We start from the raw sequence: 17,270 nt of genomic DNA, 5'->3' as shown, positions 1-17,270 counted from the left end.
TAGCATCTCCAGAACATGAAAGTGAGCAAGGGCCTGAATGATGAGTGCCGCAACACCATGAATGCCTGGAAGAACAACCCCTCTGATGCACTTTCAGACTAAGGACTCTATGCAGCTGGCCCCTTGGGGTTAGATGGTTCTCTCCGAGGCCAGTGATACTAGCCCCCCTTACAATCCCTAAGTGTCAGTTTGAAGACCTAGACTCCATTGCTACCCTGGGTGCCCTGCATTATGGCCACGCGACCTAGGGACGTCAGGCAGAGGACGAGGATGACACAGGGAGCAAGTAAAACCAGCTACCCATATGGTGCATCCCTTTAGGGGCCAGGAGGCCTGCTGAAAATGCTCCTAGTGGTTAGAGCTCACCACCAGTAGTAAATTCAGCTCACAATTGTTCAAATCAGCCTATTGGGCCCAAGTTATGTACATTTAACTAGTTTGACATGTGACCCCGTACTCAAAAATAGAGCAGTGGGGTACCACCACTGCTTCTAAAATGCTCCTCAGATGGGCCATTGCCCAGGTGTGAGTGCAAGCATCAGTGGGTTATGCCTAGAGATGGGGCATTGATGGACCCCTATCCTAGACTCCTACTCGACCCATCCTGTCCCCTGGGACAGCGTAAATTTAAAGTGGGCCTTGGACCCCATCCTTGGGGCCCAAAGGCAACAACTGAGTCCAGGGACCCATCCCTGGCACCCAGAGAAACACAGACTGCTCCTGTTGCAGGTTGGAGCCAGAAAGGAAGGTTGTACACTCTTGCCTGGTGGGAGAAGGAGAAACTGCTGCCAGCTCTCATCCCACTGAAGGAAGGCACCTGAGATACCAGCAGGGTAGCAAGAGAGTGGGCCCCCTGCACTTTCCAATGAGGCTCGTGACTCTGGGTGAACAGGTGTGACTGGTGCACACATCTTAAATAAATAAAAAAAGGCAGAAATGCAGCTTAAAGCCTCTTACCAGAGCTGAGCAGCAGAAGAACTGGCTACTTAAATATTCACTGTTCCTCAGAGGAAGTGCCGCATAATGCCATGTGAGGGCTTGATTTTGGCCTTATTTCATTCTTGTGGTACCCCAAAAAGGGGCAGAAGCACTACCAATTATTCTAACAATGTGTTTAGGGGCATGCCCGGCTTTAGCATTGGTGGCACACGGTGTGGAATCTTTTTTGGTGGCCCCAATGACCTCATTCTCCTTGGATTCACCCACTATAACTGTTCAACAGTGCCTCTCCTCTTTCCCTAGCCCCTCTCCCACATTCATTCCATCTTTTTTATAGCACTACACATAGCAGTGTAGGGTGTGACAACACTTTATTTCATACACCAATTGTACAGATCCAATGAAACGTGTGTGTAAAGTCAGTCCTAAGGGAATGTCACATAAGACAAAAAGCATTACAAAGTTTGGAAGTCACATGTCATGTGGCTTTCAAATGTACCACAGTGGTTGTGGTTGGCTTTACTAATGAAAATGTATTTATACCCAAACTACCTCTTTTCAGCAACCTTAGGATAAAAAAAAGACTGGGGAACAACATAAGGTTCCAACCCTTTTCCTTGCAGTTTGCATGCAGCTCTTTGATGACAGTTTGTAAGACAGTCATCCATTTTGCCCTGATCAACCCATCTTTTGACTGCTGCTGGTGGACACTGACTCTGTAAGTGCCCTGGGCTCTGCTAGCCAGGTCTAAGGCCAGTGGTCTGACCTCTAAAGGTATATGATAATTGAAATCATTTTAATTGGCAAGGAGATTCTTCTACATACAATTCCCTCATATGTGGTAGGGCATGGAGGTTTAGAGACCCCAGTGGACTTGCAGGCTGGTTTTAAAATAAATCTATGTCCAAATTTGACTTTGGATTTAAAAGTACTTCCAAAGTCTAAAACTACCATTTTATTAGATTTAAGTCAACCTTAAGGTCTGCCCTTGGTGCCCCAAGGGAAAGGTCCATTGTTATAAAAAGCAAAGACAATATAAAATATGCTTTATATGACCAGGTAAGCAAAAAACAACCTTAGCCATTTTCCCTATTATAGTGCTGCTAGCCTCACAGGCTAACATGGGAAGGCTTTATTAAACTTAATAAAGTCTAACTTTTGATTAGAGCTAGCTGGACATATTATTCAAAGTATCAAAATAATGGTTGCAATAAATCCATTAACTTAACAAGGTCAAATGCATTATAACTATTACAGGAAAGTTGTTTTAGAACTTACTATACTGATGTTATCTAAAGCAGCCCTTTAGAAGCCTCTTCTGATTGGTCAGCTTATGATAGCCTGAGCTGAGCTGCTCCCTAAGTAGGTGTGAGGAAGCCTGGCCCTGCAACAGTACAGCCAATTGGTTTAAGGAGATTTGCTTCCTACAGAATACAGGGGCAGGAAGGGGGCTGGGGAGATAAGCTCGACTTCAAATTCAGGACCCTCTACTGAAAACAGATGTCATAGGACCCAGACCACCCCCACTTCGTTGATCTCTAGCCAAATGGGACCCACCCTAATAAGATTAGTAGAGGGGTCGAAGGGGAGTGCACTCAGTTGTTAGCAACACCTCTGGTTTGGGTTACACAGACATACATTCCAAGGAAAGAATGTCTCCAGTTTGGTTTTTGGGAAAGCAGTGCATTCTGGGTCAAAAATATTCTACACTTTGGAGGAATTGATCATAACAGAGGGGAGTAGCTTTACCCCTGTTTGTTGGAATATCCCCTCCACTTGCCATCCCAGAATGGAGGAGACATATGGGAGAGATGCAGAAGCTCCTGAGTTCAGAGCCTTGAACAAAAGAAGAAGAAAGACTGCTGGACTCTTGGTCTGTACCACAGAAGGTCTGCCCTCAGAAATACTACTCCTGCTGCGCTCAGAAGGCTCCACAAAGAAAGGTGTGTACCTGACTCAAAAGAGAAGAAGTTGACTCCCTGATCAGCAACAGAGCTGGAAGAAGTCACCTGCAAAGTTAGAGAGAGGGGTATCCCAGCTGATCAGTTGCAAATGGATTTTCCTGGCCTGCACAGGTGTATTATGGGAAATTGAGTCTAACCCCCAAGAGGCAACCCGGAGTCTCTGAATCCATGGGTGGTCTTACTGGACCCTTAACTTCTCCAAAGGAAACAAGAAACTGCAAGAGCTCAAAGTTTAGAAAATTTCTACAAGGTGTTGCAGAAATGCTCCATGAGGAGACTAGGACAACGTCAAGCCGTCAATGTCGACTCTTGAATCAGTCTGCCTCAGCTGGTATGTTCTGCTGAAGGCCACAGGGAATATCACCGTTAAAGTCAAGAATAAAGACCTCCAGAGGCTCACTGAGGCACTGCACTGCAGCAGGCCGCGATTGTCGAATCAGACGCCAGATCTGAGGAACGTGAGGACTCATCATCGTGGGAAAAGCTCCAAGAAAAAGACTAAATCTGAAGTAAACATTTGACCAGCCCTGGACTTCAGCCTATCTGACCTGCACTCCTTTGGAGTGTCCCCCTAAAACTTTTACTTTGTTTACTTTGACGCTAAAATGCAAACAAAAATTTATTTAATCATTAAAAATTCAAATCTACAGTTCCCTACATTGGATCTTTGTCATTTTGGTGTTGTGTGGAAGATACAAATATTAATTATTTCTATAAATTTGTGTTTTGTGTCTTTTACTTATTTACTGTTTTGATGGTATTAAATGCTTTACACATACATGTCATCTAAGTTAAGCCTGACTGCTTGCTTGTTAAGTTAGCAAGGGTTGGGCAGTGATCCATTTACTGAGAATTGACTGAACTGTTTAGTGATTACGGTATTATTACTAACTGAGGGATGCACACTGTCACATACTAATATCCCACTTTCCTACACAGTTCGACGGCTACTGTGCTATATTAAGATTGTAATTTATGAACTGCAAGTAACAAAAGGACCTCTGTGATAAAAGCAGTAATCGACTAAGCTATCCACATAAAATACAGTTCTGTGATCTGCATGGGGAAACATTCATTGCAGAAGGCATAATAAGCCTCTGTCCAACTTTTATGATGGGTCAGAACTGCCACTAGACAAAACTCCATCTCTCTTCATCAGGAACATTAAAAACCAGATTTATCTTGACATTGTTATATTGCCTGAAAACTGTTGACATTCGAGAAACTCTATAGCATGCATTTTTAAATATATATGTTATTTGCAATCACACCATCCCCAAGGTCAGCATTAGTTGATGCTGCACCCTTGGCACTGCACTCAAGTCAGTCCTGTGTAGGAGGGGCTGCAGGAGTACAGATGCCCTCCAGGTCAACTTTAAAGAAATGCCCCTATGTCTCCCATGTCAACGGATGCATGCCATGAGGAAATGTTTCATCATTTCTAAGCATTCCTAAGATTATATCTTTGCAAGGACATATGATTACATGCTATGTAACTAGAGGTGTAAGAAAAGGGTCAGACACATTATGTTGATTTCCAATGCTTTGTAGACAATAAACTGCTGAGGGTGATTTTTGATAAACTTTGCAATGTGTTTGTTGACAATAATGAATGTGTTTAAACATGATTGCTGATTCTGGTGATATGATAGTGATTTTAAAATGTTAATTGGTATTATAATATAGATGATCACTTTAAAAAGCCAAAAGGCTTGCCTTATTTTATATTGTGGGGATCACTAGACGAAGCCAATAGTCTTGCCTTATATATTGATGTGCTAACTCCTTGACAAAGCCAGGCTTGTCACATATTAACATGATGACCCACCGATTCACAAATCCAATTAACTTGCTTTAATTATAATGTGATGACTCCTTGACAAAACAATTAGGCTTGCCTTATATTATAATGGTGTGTCCCATGACAAAATCAATAGGCCTCCTTTATCTAAAATGACACACCAATATATTGTGATGTTCTTTCTGGCAGAGGTGGGGGTACTGTGATTTTGGGGGTCGGGACCCATTAGGGGCTGAATGTGGTTTCAGAATGTCAACAAAGGTACTTCCATCTGCTCGATGTATATTTTTGTAAATTAATGCATAGAATTTAGTAGTGTGTTTAAAAGCATTGATGGTTGGACAACCATTTATTGAATGTTATTATTGCATGTTAGCGATTGGCGATTACCCGGACACACTGCCTCCCCTGAGCAGGCCTTCTACAGCTCGGATTCGCTACACTAAGAAAGTCTAGTGCTACAATGGAGAGCTTGGGTCCCAGAAAGGAGACAATTGTGGACCTATTACTTGCCAGGCCTCACATCCTGCTCAACCAATAACACAATTTCTTACAAATTTTAAACCAACACACGTGCTCTTAGTTAACAAAGTGCCATCTAATAGAAGGAGTAAATCTAAAATGTAGTCACAGGATATGGGTTGGTATATAATGTATTTTTTTTACTATTTGATAAATTGTTCTCTAATCAAATTACACCAACAATAGACTTGGTACCAGGGTCACAAATATGTTACGTTTGGCTTCAGCTAAATTGAAGCAGAAGAAGATCATGTATGGTAGACTAACCATTCTTTAAGTCTGAGTGCATGATTCATCCTAGCACACTCTTACGCAAGTAATTTGTGCAAATTAAAATGTGTTGCATTTTAATCAACGGGGTCTTTCTTTTTTTAAAACAATGGGCCTGATTGGGAGTTTGGTGGAGGGCTTACTCTGTCACAAGTGAGACGGATGTTCTGTCTGCTGTATTGTGATTTTCATAGGATAGAATGGAATCGTGATACAACGAAAAGGATATCCGTCATGTTTGCGATGGAGTGACCCGATTGGCCAAACTCTAAATCAGGCCTTAAGTGTTTTGTCACCAATGCTCCAGTTTTTTCGTTTTGTCACTAATATTTTTTAACTCGTATTCTTTTTTGAACTGCAAGTTGAGAAGTGTCAGTTTCTTACAATGCAGTTTTTAACTGTGGGGCTCGTGAAATGAGTTTGTAAATTGAACTGTGGAAAGATAAAGCAGTATTCCACATGCATGTGCTTTTCTCATGCAACACACTCTTGCATGTCATTCAAGCTCAGTTTTGCACGTTTTGATATTAATCTTTTCAATATATATTTTTTAACCTGTACGTAATTTTGTTACTCTCCTGGTGTCCTAATATTTTAAGCACACACAATAAGAGAATTGTTTTGTAATGGTTTTTAATAAGCATACACAAAACGAAATACAATTGATTGGGGTTTTTTTTATGTACTTTCATGATGCAATTTGCTAACACCGATCCTTTTCTTCCTGACACTTTGCTACTGGCATTGTTTTTAAAGTCATGTTTATTTTTGCTAACATGGTTTTTTGCAGACTACAATCAAGTATTTATAGATGTATTCAAATTTCGTTTTCATGATCATAGTGACAAATCAGCTGTCATGATGTAGATGAGACAGTCTACCTTTTGCACGTCCGAATCAAAAATTACCAAAAATGGTGTACACATTTTCAACTATTATATTCATTTTCCATTGAATTACAATACAAATGTAGTGTAAAATCAAGGGATTCAATTTCTTATTAACAATGAGAAGAAAATCACCCAATTGCTGCTACACACTTGGATTGTTTAACATATACACATGTAGCCTAGTTTTGGCCAATGCTGGGTGAGATTTACGTTAACATTAATCAATGTTTTTATCTCCAAAATCTATTTAAAAAATCCATCTGCGTTAAACAACCTTTTACAAAAATTGTTTTTATGACAATTCCATTTGTTGTTTAATTGTGATTAGGACACGATTTTTAAACAAAATATATTCAGTTTGCAAATTGCTGACTTCAAACTTCTCATGCACACAAGCCCTACAGAAAACAGGGTCAGAATACCTGAATACCTGCAGACGCTTTCACCATTCCACCAGACACTTATGCTCAGCCTCACTCTCACTTGCACCCACTCCCCACATCAGCAAAGCAAATGAGGTGGTTGATAAGGGAGGCTCTCCTGTAATAGTGGAGGAGCATCGCCCCTGTTCAGAGTTGGGCAGTGACAAATAAAATAATAATACAATTATTTTATTATCATTTTATTTTTCACTGTCTGATTGAGTCATGCAATTGTCAGGAGGGGTGGGACCAGGCTATGTCAGAGAGGTGGAGTGGTGGGTATTGTAAAGTGCACATGTGGGTTTGTCTGGCTATCTCTTAGGCTGGCCAAAGCAACATGCAGACTTACAATTCTCCAGCCCAACTTTGTTCCACAGCTGGGTGGAGAAATGGCACAGGCTCCCTGTGCATGAGCGAGCATCAAACCAGCCTGCTCAGGCCAATCCCAGTGCTGTTCTCATGCATGAGAGCAACGTATGGTTTGGGAGCCTGTGCTTGTGCCCCAGTGACTGCTGGGGGGACGAGTAGCACTGAGGCGGCCAGGACCAGAGTGACAGGTACGTTTTAATTTTTTTATTTTTAACCCCATCCCCTCCCACCTTTGACTGGCAGACCCAAGACATAGAACTGTGTCCCCAACACATCAGAGCTTCCTCCTCAGTTCACGAGTTCTACAAAAAGCTGAAGACCTGACTCTTCGTATAAGTACCTTGGGGCTCACACATCCACACAGTTGTCCAAGTGCCTGCATACCCTCTAGGGTGATTAGTGTGCTATGCAAATCGAGATAACAAAACACATGCATACCCAAAGTTCTACCCTTTTCTTTTTTTGGCAAATAAATTCCTCAATTCGAGTAGCATATGTTCACAAATACTCTGCTGCATTTCGAAGCATTCTGATAGCTGCCGTGCAAAGAATAAATTCACAGAGATTAAGGCCTTGGTTGTTTTTTTACAGATCAACTCGTCATCATTTGTAAGATGGACTGTGTACAAATTAATCTCAAATCACTAGATTCGATTCCTTGCTGCAGGATTGGAACTGGACCGAGTGAAGTATATTCAGTCAGGGACACTTTGGATAGAAATGAAAGCTTCTCACCGCCATATCACTGTTTTTATACCAGCAAAAATAACATCAACTTTAAGTAATTCTAATGACTATATGTGGCTTTGTTGCTGCAGGAAGGAAATCTCAAAGAAAGCATAAAGAAGTTCTTTGTCACATAAAGACATGCATTTTCGGTCCCTGTTTGCATCTGTTTCAATTTCCATTCCTCTCTTGCTGTTTCCATATGTGAATATTACTTCGAATTTGGAGTTCCCTATATTGCTGCCGTGGGATGTAGACAATATCCAGTCCATCTCTTAGATTATTTTATGAGGAGCATCCTTGTAAACCTCTGTCTCCCTTGGTCTGTTTTGTAATTTTGAAAACAGAAGAAGAAGCACCCCATAAATTCCAGGCTAATATACCGGGAAGCATTCTTCATAAGTCAATCGAGGAATTTAATAATCTCTTTAAAAAAAAAAAACTCTGGAGCTATGAGAAAAATGTGTGGGTTAAAGGCCTTCCAATTAAGAAAGGTTTCTCTGTGGATTTATAGGCTGGTGGTTCACTTTTCCTGTCTATGTTGCCATGACGACTGTCAGGTAGATTTTCTGCTACTTGCTAGGAAGTTAAGAAACGTTGAATCTGGTTGAGCCTGTTCAATTCACTGAAGCTTAAATGGAATTCTTTGTAGGGAATTGGCATTTAGCCCTGGTCATGTATTCATATCTAAAAGAAAAAATCAATTATAGTAATCAAATGTGCAAAAAAGTTATTGGCATTATTTTCTGTAAAGGAAAAGGGCGCCGTAATCTATTCTTAATGTCAGAATGTGAAAGGTTTCAAAAGCTGCAGCTGGTTGCGTTTTTTCCCGAATCTGATGGCTTTAATTACAGCTTGAGACGCACAGACAAGTCTTTTTCTGGTCTGCTTTTACAGGCTATAATCACCCCTGGTGATATTCAGGAGGCAAGTTAGGATCCCCGCGCCTCATTAGGTTGAGACACCTGTACTGCAAGAAACACGGTGTACAACCTTTTCTTTTTTCATTTCCTCTGTCAATTGGACTGCTAGGAAAAATAAAATGTGCTTTCTGGGGGTCGGAATTTAAGGCTTAAGAAAATGCCTATGCTACACGATTTTAGAAGAAAAACTCCTGTTCTCTTACTTTTAATCTCTTTCTCTGCCGCTTTCTCTTCCCCTCGCCTATCTCTTTTTTAACTCGAGTTCACTCTTCTCCCATCCTAGATTTGACATATTTTTTAACTCTTTCACAGCGCTACCTTCTTCTGGCAACATCTCAGTTTTTTTCTCGCTGATTATCGTCTTCTCCGTCTACATGTTCTCCTGTTATCTCCCTATTTCTCGCGTTGTCTTTTTCAGTGTCTCTTTTTATTACCTCCCTTTTCTATGTTCCTCTTTGTCTTTCTCCGACCCAACACATGACATTTTTTGTATGATATGTGTTTTATTGTGCTTATGTTTCATTTTTCCTTGTCTCACATTTAATCTGCTTTGCTGTTCCATCTCTCTCTCTCTCCCCCTCACTCTCTACCCCCGTATTTGACTCTTACTCATGCTTACCCATGCAGCTTCTTTGGAGCGGCTTCATCAAGTTCATATTTATAATCGACCAGCCATGTGTATACAGAGATGCACAAATCAACTACCTCCACTGCCTACTCATTAAGACATTGTCCTCGCCATCCTCTGGATATTTCACTGGATGGGTTCTTCCTATCATGATGATTTGCCCTCCATCCACCCTTACTTGATGTGGAAAGCCACCCACTGTGATCCCACACCCACTCTCTTTAGGGCGCATTCCAGCCCTTTGCCTCCAGCCAATATTTTCTCTTTTTTCACTGACCTTCGATATTCAAATACCATGAATTGTTCAGTCTTTCAGTTAAAAAAGTGAGTAACCCGTAATGCTTCAGAAACACGGTCTGTAACACTCCTCCGTCTCACTTCCTTTCCTTATCACGCCCACCCTTTTTGTGACTAGTGTCATTGTCACTTGCTTGCTTAGTGTGGCCTAAAGAGCAGGAGGGCAGGGCCCGCGCCATATCAACACATAGCTGGATCAATCACCTCCAGGCGATTGAGGAGAAACCTTAATCTGTGCCTTGTCCTGTCACTGCATTCTGAGATGTGCAATGCTCAATCTGCATTCGGTATATATGTGCAAAGTTAATTATGGTTGGCAGGAAACCGGCGACCAGGCATCACAGAGAGTTTATCTTTGAAATGCAGCACTTCAAGAACCGTATCCACTATGCTAGATTTCAGGCAAAAGACTACAGGGAAGGGTATTTCTCATGCACTGAAGTATACTTTAGTACTCCCCGATGGTGCTGTGTAGGGGCCTATGGCCATTTTGCACAGGCTACATTATTTAGATTTCCCGTTAAGATATATGATTTCCATCTTTGACTTTCATCAGTGAGTTGGTATTTAATTTTCACACAACATTCTCATATTTAATTCCCTTTCATGTAACTCCATACGCTGATCAGTGAAATGAAAGTTGGATAGAAATATTCTTTGTTTGCAGCAACGTTGAACTGATTGTTTTGATCTAAAAGTTCTAACAGGTTCAGATGCAAAATTAAAATATGAAACGCAGATCTTCAGGCTGAAAAGATCCTTTTAATCAAATGCAATGCATAAATGAAATGTTTACTTTTGCCGAACCGATAAAGAAGCAGCTTTCTTCGAAATGTTAAACAAAACCTGGAATAAATTACCACGTGAGAAAATGTAAATTTGGCCAATAATCATATGAACATGTTAGTGGTAACACTAGTTGGGAAGCAAATAGCGAAATGCTGACGGTTTCAAGATCATTTCTATAGTACTAAAAGAGGTGAAGTGGGTGGGAGCGATTTATCACAGAAAACAAGGTCGCGGAAAGGAGGACAAAGAGAATTTAGAATAACTGCTACAACTTTGAGATGCTATGAGTAGAATAAAACATAAAAGTGACCGATGTACCACCCTGTAAACGGCAATGCTTCACAATGATGGAGAAATAGAGGAGTTTCGCTTTTGACCAGAATCTAATCAAATTAAGCTATAACTGTTGATGTCAAATTACTTAGTTTGAAAGTGCTTGGCTACCTATTTTCTCTTTGTAGATTTCAGTCAAACACAGAGCTCATGCAATAGCACAAAAAGCTTTGATGACTCTGGTGTAGTGCTTGTTGGAACAAACTGATCTGTGTGTTTTTAAAAACTTTTTATTATTGGTTGAACACGTGGGTATAATGTTAGTAGTTCAGAATTAGAACTATAACAAATTATACACTCCTCATTTTATTGTCAGACCACGAAAAGAAACCAATCTAGTTCTTGTTGATTATAGTGCTTCAACCCATATGAGCGAGTATTTGACTGTTCTGACCAAGACCTATAGAGAAGAGTAACTATCTCCCAGCACTGTACGGCTTTTAGAAAACAATGCAGCCGAAAAAACCTTTCAAAGGGGTGGATAGATCATCAATTTAATTCTTTCAAGTGGTAGTTTCAGATGAATATTAGCAGGAAGCTCATTGTAAGACTGAGGGGAAACAATGGCAATACAACAATCCCCCAGCACGAGGAAATAGAATGAAGGCTACAGTAGTATTTTGTATCACGATTGTTAGTGCGTCAGACCTTAATAAGTAAACATACAAGGGGACCTGAATAGGTTGATGAATCTTTTGACTCGCATTTAAGATGTTCCCACCATGTATCTAGTACATGTAGATCAATAATCAATAATTAACCAGTAACAATAATAATCAATGATAATCAATAGCACTAGTAATCAATTTGAATCAGTAACTTTCACTCACCATGACTTTTAAGTCATGAATAATCACACCTTTAGAAAAAGTTAGAATATTTATTTCCCCACATTAATAATGCTAATGTCATGCAAGATGATCTCAAAATTAAATGACAACCATACAGAAACATCACTGGCTGCCCAAAGTGGCGCAAAGAAGCATAATCTAATCAAAGCTTGAGCCACTTTACATTCTAAAGTTACAGTGCAATTTAATAATAAGAACAATTGTGCAAACGATTTCACATACATTTGGATTCAGCAAAGAAAAGACATCAAACGTTACTCTATATAGTGAACTTCATTAGTAAGGAAGCCTATCTAACACCAGATTAGCATCAGCATGTTGGGCTTCATGCAAAATAATTAGTAAACACAAATTTGGAAAACATCTAACTATGGCTCTATGAAAATAGTGCAGTTGGTACCTAGAAAATAAAAGACACATCAGTAATAACATACATCTCCTCAAATGGATCGGCAAGCTAAAATAGTCTTCATTATCAGGACATCAGTTCTGTCAGCAAGGCATCAGCATTCAGCATAAAAATTCCCAAAATGCAAAGTCTTTAAGCAGTAAAATTAAGCACGTCTCTACTCAAGACACTCAAGAAAGTAATGGTGGTGGCAAAAGCGCAATGACGACTTCTTCTCAGTGTAGTCCGGCTAAGTTAGATTTCCTAAATCTACTTCCCAAGTCCCTATTGTTCAAGGGATTGCATGTGCACACTTTGTCCAATAAAACTAAAATATAAAATCTATAATTTCTACTAGTACTCGGTTCACATGTCACTGATTGGTTCCTCTTGTAATGTCTTCATCATCCGGCTCGTCAGGTAACAATATTGTTGCAGCTTATACTCTAGTCAGTGTCTCCATTGTTCTTCTCCTGAGAAAGTCAGTCTTACATATTACACTTATATTGTTGCTACATTTAGCAAGTATAACGTCTTCTAACAATTGGTTCTCATAAGAAATTCTTTTAGCTACGAGCACATTTGGTCAACACAGTGGAATATCACAATTTAATTCTCTAAGCAAACGTTTTATTAATCGGTTTAGAAATACAGCTTGACATGAGGCCATGCAACTAGGCCAAGACCTCCGCTAAGTTAAGGCCTACAATTAATAAAGCTCAATACATAATGCATAACCCTCATTATGATGTATTACTACATTAATCAAACAAAAGCTCCATGATTCATATTAATAAGCCATTAGCAAGCATACTTCGTGAACATTGATGGCCCCTCACGTGGACATATTTTCAAATGCGCACAACATTTTTCTCTATATTATTACATTTTCTACCCAAATTCATTACTCATAATTCATGAATATTCATTAATGTTTTATTGAAACACCTGCTTTAGCACAATTAGTGTTGTATAATGTCCTTTAATTGTCCTAAGCAGCATTTCTGTAAAGCTTAGTCAATTCATAAATTGAATACATAACCCATGACAAGCTACTGAGTTTGAACAAGAACAGTATCAATTATTTTCTTCAGTGCAAAAAGCTGAATAATATAATGGTTACTTACCAATATTACAATTTCTCAAACAATGGTAAGGGCTTCAGTGAGAATTTTAACTTAGGCATAGCAGTATAACCCTCTTTTTAGGTGTTAAGAAAAAATGATCATCTATCTTTTTCCTTCAATGCTCTAAAGCGATCTCTGGGGCATCCATTTCCCAGTGCCAATAAAACAGGAAGAGAGTTGTCATACTGAAAATATAACACTGTATTCTTTAGGACCCCTCGCCATGTTAGTTCTCATTTTAAAATGAAAGAGTATCAGACCTAGGATCCCAGCGAAAATCTTTCAACAAAGCATGATGTACAGGGGATTAATTTTAACAGGTTTTAATGTTTTTTGGCAAGTGTATGAAAATGCCCCTTTTTGAGTGGACACCCCCACGTTTTGGGCGTAGCTTTAGGCGGGGGTGTTTGAGGTGTTCCATTCCCCTAATTAATATAGTCTGTGGTACATAGTTGAAAACAGGTGCATTCAGTCAGGTTTGGTGAGGTGTCTGTCAGATTTCACCAAGGACTTTTACATGAACACACAGACTGAAACAAACACACACACACACACACACACACACACACACACACATACAAACTCTCCTCTCTCTTTTGAAGTTCTTAAAAAATGTTGATTATTTTACAAAATATTATGTTTTAAGTACCTAACAATCAGCACTGTTCTCCCTTTCCACTGCCCCTTACTCCCCTTACATGTACTGCTTCTCAGATGATGGATGATGACCAGACATACCATCACAATTGTTGGGAATTCTGAGGCTCACTCCACCCCCTCCCCCAATCTTACAGAGCAAGCTATGCCCCTGGCTATTTAGTGCCTCGTGTATGTGCTCTGACTCCCAAAAATGTGTTAAATTGGTATATATTCGATAGAAGTATCTATTATACCTATGAATCCCTAGTATTTGGTAAAAAGTGCACCCATTGCTGTTAAGAGAAATATCACTAGTGGAAGGCACTACATATTATACCACCACTAATCTGAGAGTGCAAAATGCAGGCCTGCCACTATGCAGATTTAAACTGCAAATTCACCCTGTCAAAATACCCCTTCTGACAGGCATAAACCTTCCATTTAAGTATTAATAAGTCACCCCAAATGCCCATAAAGTAAAGTGCATTATATGTAAACGAAGAGTAATTAAATGTTTATTGTTAAACACCCTTAAAGTGACAGTGCCCTAAAGGCTCTTTTTAGTGTGGCAGGTTTAGCTGTTCTTTTAGTAAGCATTGAGATACTTTGTTTAAGTTAATACTTATCTCTTCCTAGGAGCCAGATAAATAATTAATTCTCTGACTTTCTTAAATATTTATTGCAAATCCAATTGGTTGGTAAAAATCAGATTTGTAACAAATATGTTACAAAAGGTACTTTTAACAAGTTACTTTAAGCCTGCCTAAAGCTTCTAGAAGGCCATTTGCCTGAGCCTACAATGGTCATGCAGAAGCTAAATAGCTCCTTCAAGATATGTGAATAGGCTCCTCAAGCTGAGACAAAGTTATGGAAGAAGTTGACCTCACCCCGACAGGATGTCTTGCAGGCTGTGCCCAGCCTCTTACTCATCTTAAAAGGATACCTACTCTGCCACTGGCACATGTAGTTCACACAGGGTCTATCTCCCTATTGTCTTACTAGCTAGCCAGGCAATAATCCAAGTGGGCAAGGGACTGCCCCTACAACTGTTTTTGAGTGACAACAGAGGATAGGTTGCTCATTTCCCTGTCCACATCTCTGTGGTTGTGAAAGGAGCTCTGGGCAGGGGGAGAAAGTTTCTAGCAAGTTGTGTTTAGGTAGAGAGGGGTTCTCTGGGATAGTTTACAGTAGGGCACAGAGGACCTGCTGCAAAGGTAGGTAGGGTTACCCCTGGAAACGTTTCTCTATTAGGGAGGGGCCAGGAGTCAGCTCCACTCACAGGCTAGTGTCAAGCATGAATCTGGCACACCGGTACCCTTGAGAACACTACCGGACCTGTAGAAGACAGAAGAAGAAGTGCATGTGCTGTTGTGATGTTCGAGGAGGCCTGAGAGCCTAGACCTGCTCCTATGTGTACCCAGAACAAAGAAGTGGCCTCCAAGGGACTGACCTCCTTTTACCAGCTTCAACTGGACCTGTCTTGGATCCTGCTTGTGGCTTATGTTGGAGTGAATCTTGACTCCCAGGTGCTGTTCATGAGGTCCTGGAACTCTTGGCTGGTGTTAGAGTGCTCACCTCCTGCAGGGGCCACCTGTGAAACTGCAGCCATTGGCTTTGAATTTTCACTTTCATTTTCATCTTCAGCTTGCTGGTTTGCCCCACTGAAGGAAACCCAATTTGCAGAAAAGGTTCTAAGTATGAATGTAGAGAGCTTCTCTAGGACCGATGTCAAGGCCTTGCTGAGCACTGACTTCAAATTTCGCCTGCTCAGAGCTTTACCACCTTTGTTGATGCCTGAACTGGGACCCTGTGCTTCAGTAACCCTCTGTCATCGAGCCAAACTTTGGATCCAGCTTGAAACTTGCCCACTGACGGTCAACAGCAATGACTTTTTCTCCATAAATATTTCAAATCCTAAAGGTGACTCTTTGACAGGGACTAACCCTGTCCTTGTATCTGACCCACTCTCCATCATGGTCAGGCTCATTGTTACCCTTTACCCAGTTCAAGGCAACCAGTTGGGCATGGTTGGTACTTTGTGCTTTTTGTTTTTATTTTTATTTAATAATTTAATAAGTCATATCTCTAGTTCCCATTATTGGATTTTTGTCACTGGGATGTCATTTTGTTCATTACAATATTCCCTAGCTTTAAATTGCAGTGGAAGTTTTATTGTGTTGTATTCTTGACATTGTAACAGTTTTGGTACTAAGAGCTTTACACATTTTCTTAAGTTAAGCCTGCCTGTTTTGTACGCTACAGCTACCCTTGTCAAGCTCAGGTGTAAATTTCTAAAAAAGTTTACTGGATCTAATAAGAATAGTGGCACAATTACATGTGGTGGGCCACCTTCCATCCCGACTAATAATCTACTTCCTCAGAAAAAGCAGTGCAATTTAGAGGAGTTGTGGATGTCAAAATACTTAAGTGAAAATAGTGACAGGGAAACTCCTATGTGTCAGAATCTGTTTGAAGAAAGGGTTCACACCCCTGAAACTCAATCTCATCACTCCGTCAAAGATAACCCTCATGTTTGGCATTCTATTGAATGAAAACAACATCTCATCTCCATCAAAATCCATATTCCCCAATTCATTCCAATCATTAATCTTCTCCAGAACTTTGCCTTGGGCAGGCAAAATTCTGAACACAAATTCTGAGGGGTGGATACAGAATTATCTCCACCTTCTTTAAATAATAAGATCTCATCAAATTTTTCCGCAATGCATGTTAGAATTAATTCTAGAGGACACAAGTCACTTTATGGCCAGCTACACCACTGGGTAATGCATCACAAGTTTACTTCTGCAGCTACATGGGACAAAACCACTTTTGAATATATATTTGTGACTCTCACCTCCTCTAAAGGAAGCATCACAAAGCTTAATAAAATCCTGATACAAGAAAGTACCTCACTGCAGGATTGCATTAAAATGAATGGTAAGAGATTTTAAAAAGAGAAATTGCTAGTAAGGAATGTTAGACATTATGGGTTGCTATTCACAATATTTTTGTCTGTGTGAAAAACAGAGAAATGACTTATAAACTGTTGAACCTGGCCCTTTTTGCAGGGTCACACCAGATATTTTGGCTTCTTCTGTCTTCATTTGCTGAACTTTTTTTGATGGCTTTTAGGACCCTGTGCAGTTTTCTCTGTTAACAAGTCGTAAGGTGCTTGTACTCTCTCTCTAAAACATAGTAAAATTGGCTTACACTTAAATTGTGCATTTAATGTACTTGTAAGTCCCTAGTCTGTGGTACTACATGTACCCAGGGCCTCTACATAAAATGTTACTTGGGGGCTGCAGCACTCATTGGGCCACCCACTTAACCATTTTAAAACATGTCTCAAGCTTGCCACTGCAGCCTGTAGTGCAGTTTCAAACTGATAT

This window comes from Pleurodeles waltl, chromosome 4_1, assembly GCF_031143425.1.
Source record: "Pleurodeles waltl isolate 20211129_DDA chromosome 4_1, aPleWal1.hap1.20221129, whole genome shotgun sequence".
NCBI lineage: Eukaryota > Metazoa > Chordata > Amphibia > Caudata > Salamandridae > Pleurodeles > Pleurodeles waltl.
Note: the sequence above shows the minus strand (reverse complement) of the source record.